The sequence below is a fragment of the Melanotaenia boesemani genome, chromosome 3 (assembly GCF_017639745.1).
Source record: "Melanotaenia boesemani isolate fMelBoe1 chromosome 3, fMelBoe1.pri, whole genome shotgun sequence".
NCBI classification, from domain to species: domain Eukaryota; kingdom Metazoa; phylum Chordata; class Actinopteri; order Atheriniformes; family Melanotaeniidae; genus Melanotaenia; species Melanotaenia boesemani.
Window position 1 is genome coordinate 19,660,512 of NC_055684.1, and position 6,359 is coordinate 19,666,870.

General features: G+C 42.3%; 1 pseudogene; it reads right to left on the minus strand.

Moving 5' to 3' along the window:
- Positions 1–314: 314 nt before the first annotated feature.
- On the minus strand, positions 315–3,528 carry LOC121636958 (annotated as a pseudogene).
- Between the last annotated feature and the right edge of the window lie 2,831 nt (positions 3,529–6,359).

Below are 6,359 nucleotides of genomic sequence, written 5' to 3' on the forward strand. Positions count from 1 at the left end.
TATGCTCCATAGACTCCAATGAAGTGATAGGGACATCATAAACCAGCAAAGGTCACAAAATGCAGGGCAGAATGCCATGCTGGTAGATCCAGGACTTGAACTTCTCTGGTAGTCCTGACTTGTCCGCTTTGCTGAGCCAGTTCTCCACTTCCTTGATGGTTGTCCAGATGACATTGTCATCTCTGAGGCTCTGGTCAAAGAATTTTCACAAACTCTTGACTGGCTTCTCATTGATTGATGGTTAGGTGGTACCATACAGGACAAAGTGGAACTTGTCAGAGATTCTGCATTTCCTCAGAACAAGTGACCTGGAATTAGTAGGACTTTTCTTCCTTGGGAATCCAAACCCCTTCAGCGTATCTCTATTGCTTGGCAACAACTCCCCTGTGTCAGATTGGTTTTAGGAGTTTCTAGTGAAGTTGGAGCAAGACTGGGCAGTGCTTATAAACCTTATAAGGAATGCCGCTTGGTTCAGGGGCTGAACTGGCTCTGGCACTTTCCCCACGTCTTGGATTTCCTTCAGGCTCTGCTCCCTTGTGTCGAACTTGACTTTTGGAACTAGTTGGTCCAGAAGGGTTCTCTGATGTTCTAATGGTCCCTGACATCTCATAAGGTCCTGCAGTGACATAGAGAAAAAAAAATGTCTCTACCTTCTCCTTGGAGGAAGAGAGACATCTGCTACACATGCTTCCAAGCAATTCCCTGGTAAACAGGTAGGGGTCAGCCAGAAACACAGTGCACTTCCTTGTTCTCTCCATGCCTCGTCTCCTGTGCCACTCTGCCTTCCTGAGTGTCATGAGTTTCCTCTTGAGCATGTGACCTAACTCTGCAAGTGGTGATTTCTCATCCTCTTCTATAGCAGGAGTGCCCAAGTCTGGTCCTCGAGATTTACTATCCTGCAACCTTTAGATGCAGCCCTTTTCCAACACACCTGAATCAAATGAATTGCTCATTACCAGGCCTCTGGAGAGCTGAATAATATATGTATGTGGGAATTCAGCACTTTGATTCAGGCTCTTGCAACTTTTTGAGCAAAAAAGGGCTGAACCTTTACTGCCTATAGGAAAATGGATCGCTAGCATGTCTTAAGCATGCCACAGGTATGCTAGCCTTTGCATAGTACCTATTAAATCTTTCCTCCAGTTGGCCTGAATGTAAAAATTAATTTTAATATATGACTCACAGTCATCAATATAACAGTATCTTGTATGTGATTGTAGGTAAGAGGTGACCACTTACTTGCTACAGGCTGATGGTATGGGGTGATTACATAGACAGGATGCTGCAAGCAGGGGTATCCACTGTCTCCCAGCAAAAAGAACGTAGATGGTGGATAAAGGTTCTACTTGTACATGGGTGATTGTCGTAGAACAAGCGCATCGTGCTCTGAGTGTGGGTTGTCAATGTACACATCAACAAAGGCTCCCTTGGCACCACATACACCCTGCATTATGATTGAGAGAAAAAGTTTTCTGTTTATGTAACTTTTCTTTTGTGTCTCTGCAAGAGGAAGAATTCAGGTGTTTCATCCATCAGTGGCACCAATAGCACGGTGGAAACCCTCAGCACGGCATGCAAATCCTGCACCCAGCTCCTCTGGTTCTTCTGCCTGTAAAAAAAAACCACTGTGCAGGATGGTCATCATTTCTTCCTCAACATTGTGAACAATCCTGCAGACAGTTGCAAGATTCTGCACCCTAACCGTCCCATCATAACTCATGCCTGTTGGTAAAACCAGTAAACCTGAAAACCAGTTTTAGGTCAGCTCCAGAAAAAGGTCTAGGACTGGTACATTGGTGTTCAGTGTGTAGAATCTTACTCCTGTTGGAAGGAAAAAATTGGGATGGGCAGACTTTATTTAAACTTTGTCTTACCACAACACATTATAACCTAAAAAGTTTAGCAACCCTAAATGTTTATTCTTCTAGCAATTTTTTTAACATATATTTGTTGACTTTCTCATATATACAAGGCATGTTGCACATTAGTATATATAGGAAGCAGAGATCCATTGGCCTCGCAAACATGAACACATCTTGTCAACATATTAATGAGAAACATCAAGAAAGAAAAAAATACATAAAAAATAAAAATCAATCAGTCAATAAATAAAACACCAAAACACATAACGAAACAAAATCAGACTAACATACAGAAGGGGTATCAAAATATTGTTTCACAGTGCATAAGTCCACATGGCCTGAATTGCCAAAGTAGTAAAAGTTCAACTGAAGGGGTCGTCTTCTGTCACCTTGAACCTCATACCTCAGTTTTCAATGTGTAAAAACTAATGATTTCCCTGAGTCAATTTTCAAACCGAGGCAGTGAGTAAGATTTCCAGAGTTTTAAAATTCACTTTTTCACAATAACCATCCCATATGCTATCACCAATTTTGAATTATAATCCAAATTTCCCATAGTGGGGGGTCAGGATTGATGTTTACTTTCAATGCACAAGAAAATCATGTAAATATGGAACTCCAGAAACTCTGATGTGTCGGACATAACCAAAATTGATGTGCAAAGTGTACATTGGGCCGTCTTGCACCTATTACAAAGAGGTGATGTCTGGGAAAGATTTTATGTAGCTTTACTTCTGAATAATGTAACCTATGTAAAACTTTAAACTGTATTAGTTGGAGTCTTCCATTGATAGAACCATAGTGGAGGTTATTTAATAATTGTTTCCAGACCACATCATTAATTGTAATGTTAAGATCCTCTTCCCATAATTCTTTAATCTTCACTGCATATTGTGGAGTCCTTTGTAAAGAAAAAAAAAAAACTAGCAATGAAATCAATCCTTTGGCTTCTGGAGAACCAAATACAATTTTAAATAGTTTTCCTCTGGAAGTGAACTATGAAACATTTTGTCTTATGAAATTTCTCAATTACAAATAACAGAAAAAGAATGGTTTTAGGCAAAGTGTATTTTACTTGTAATCGTTTAAATGAGCAAAGTCGCTCATTAATATAAAGATCCTTTATGGATTCAATACCCTTACAGTCCCACTCTCTGAAAATCGTATCTGTGAATGAGGGAGGAAAAGCATGATTATGCCAAATAGGAGCATGTACTGACATGTTTGGAATTTCACAGAACTTTTTGATTTGTAGCCAAATTTTTTGACAGTTATTAATAAAGAAATTGCAGCAAGCACCAACACAACACACAAACAACTTCTGGGGGACGTGTCATGTGGTGCTTGGAGGGTGGGACTACTAATATGACCTTGCTCCCAGCACAATATGGTCACTGCCCCCCCAGGTTTACTTGCAAAAAACACACTCACCACAAACAGTCATGAGCAGGGAGGAGGAGGAGGACAATGGGGACACCTCACACCCCGGCGCCACCGGGGGCGGGCAGGGGGAGGTGGTTGCCCTGGGGGCCGGAAACCGGGGCGACTGCGCTGATGAGGGGCTGCTGATCTTGGGGGATGCCCGATCGGCCGCATCTGGGTGGAAAGTGATGGGAGGTGGCTGGGGATGGTGGTTCTGCCGCTGTCCTCCTCCCCATCCTCTCATTTTCCGTTAGGCATGTGGGGGGTGGGTACCTTCTGGGGTCGGTGGCAGCTCATTGGCTGGGGTCCCTGTGTGGCCCGGTCGTGGGGGGCGGCCTCTCCTGGCCTGTCTTGCCCTGGGAGACCTCCTGGAGAGCGGGGGTGCCTAATGCCACTGGAGGCTCAACATCCAGAAGGGTGCAGATTGGAGAAGGTGGAGGGTGGGGGGAGGGGGTTGATGGCGCCCTGGTTCCCAGGGTGTGCGCTGGCCTACGCCGGGTGGTTGTCTGGGGAGGCCTGGTCCTCCTAGGCATGGTGCGGGCTGCATGCTGACACAGTCACTGAGGTGTCCAGTGGGTTTATATAAGAGATAATTCCTTTTTTTATTTTTCCTGTGAGTTAGTATCTGGTCGCTGATATGCTAGTTTCATGATATGTCTTTTTGATTTGGTTATTATTTAAAAACTCTTAATGACTAGCAGCTCTGTTTTTTTGTCTTGTTTTTTGCAAAGTTGTAGGCAATTGCAGGTCTAACAGTTTGCTGTCTGGTGATGGTGTGGATTGAAGGGTCGTTTCCTTCTGTCTGTGGAGTTTGTCAAGCCCGGCTCGTGAGAGCTTGACAAAAAGGTAGCGGGACAAGGGATGCCAATTAAAGTATAATTTATTAAGAAAAAGTGACCAAAGTAAATAAACGGAGCTTAACAGTGTGTCCTATGTGTGTAATCTGTAGCATCAGTAGTGTATGGGAGTGTTGGTTGTGGGAAGGTGTTGTGTGGGAAAGCTAAAATGGACAAACTAATGAGTGCACAAACAAAGGAAACGGAGCGCTGCAGGCCTGCAGCCTGGGACAAGCCGAGAGCCAAAAGCCAGAGCCCAAGGGGGACTGCAGGTGTGAACAGCCTGGTATTTAATCCCAAGATGGCCACGCCCCCGCCAGGTAGCGCGGGAGGACTGGAGCAGCAGACTGGCCACCTGAGAAGAGGAGGACAGAGGCGGGGAGAGGAGGAGGCAGAGCAGGAGACAGGGCTGGAAGCAAAAGTTAAAGCCCCCCGAGACTGACAAAATACAGCCTGCTCTGGGGTTGTCACAAGTTTTTGTATCCTTTCTTCTTTACCTTTTGCATTTTTTTTTTTTTTTGCTATTTTCCATCTTTTTCTGTTCCCTTCCGGTCAGGTCCAGCAAGATTACATAGATTCCGTGATTCAAAAAAAAAAAAAAAAAAAAAAAAAAAAAAAAGGAATCACAGCAAGGAGACCATTTTTACTGTTTTACTTCGACCTATCAATGATAAAGGTAATGTTCTCCACTTTTCTGTATTCTTTTTCAAGACATTTATTCTCTCCATAAAATTACATCTGAATAACAAATTAGGGTTTTTAGTAATTTTCATCCCAAGATATTTAAAGGCAAAAGGCAAAGGCAAATCTACTTGTATAGTACTTTTTATGTACAAGACAATTCAAAGTGCTTTACATAAATCATCACAGCAAGGTGCAGAAAGCAATACAAGTGCATTAAAAATAAATAAATAAATAAAGATTAAAAGAAATGCAATTAATGAAATAAAAGCAGAAGGAATATGCTAAAATAAAATAGACAAAATGCCAAGAAATAAAGTTAAAGACAAAATTAAAACATGATTCTAGCTTAAAAGAACCAGATGTAGATTTGACTTCTAAATAAAAACTATTGAAATGCAGCAAAGAACAGGTGCGTCTTTAACCTGGATTTAAATAAACCAAGTGTTTCAGCTGATCTGAGGCTTTCTGGGAGTTTGTTCCAGACATGTGGAGCATAGAAGCTGAATGCAGCTTCTCCATGTCTGGTTCTGACTCTGGGAACTGATAAGAAACTGGAACCAGATGACGTGAGGGTTCTGGCAGGTTGATACTGGGTCAAGAGGTCACATGCATTTTGGCCCTAAACCATTTAGAGCTTTATAGGCCAGCAGCAGAACTTTAAAATCTATTCTCTGACTAACAGGCAGCCAGTGTAAAGACCTCAGAGCTTGGACTGATGTGGGTCCACTTTCTTGGTCTTAGTGAGGACTCGAGCAGCAGAGTTCTGAATAAGCTGCAGGTGTCTAATGATTTTTTAGGTAGAAACATGTAAAAATACTGTTACAATAATCAAGCTGACTAAAGATGAAAGCATGGACTAGTTTTTCCAGGGTTGAGACATCAGGTCTTTTACCCTTGATATATCTTAAGGTGATAGCAGGCTGATTTTGTAATTCCCTTAATGTGTTTTTCAAAGTTAAGGTCTGAGTCCATCAATACACCCAGATTTCTGGCCTGGTTGGTGGTTTTTAGGTGTACAGACTGAAGCTCTGTGGTGACCTTTAATCGTTTCTCTTTCGTTCCAAAGACAATCACCTCAGTTTTGTTTTTGTTTAACTGAAGAAAGTTCAGACACATCCAGTCATTAATCTCCTCAATGCATTTACCAAGAGCCTAACAGTATTTGAGATGTTAAATTGAGTTGAAGCTGTAAAAGCAGATTCCAGTTCGGCTCCCCGTGCAACTAGATCACTCTTCTGCCAATTTATGGTGTATCCTGATACATCCCCAAAAGAGTTTATTAGTTCAAGTAAATGAGGCACTGATTGTTCAGGGTCGGACACAAAAGTAGCAATATCATCTGCGTAGAGTGATATCTTATGGTCAACTCCACCTTTAGAGATGGGCCTAATCAATGGGCTTTCTCTGATACAAACTGCCAACGGTTCAATAGCTAGTGCAAACAACAGTGGTGGCAGAGGACACCCTTGGTGAGTGCCTCTTTCAAGCAGAATAAGTAAGGACTTTTTCTGATTAATGATAATTGAAGCAGTGGGGTTAAGGTATGCTAGCTGAA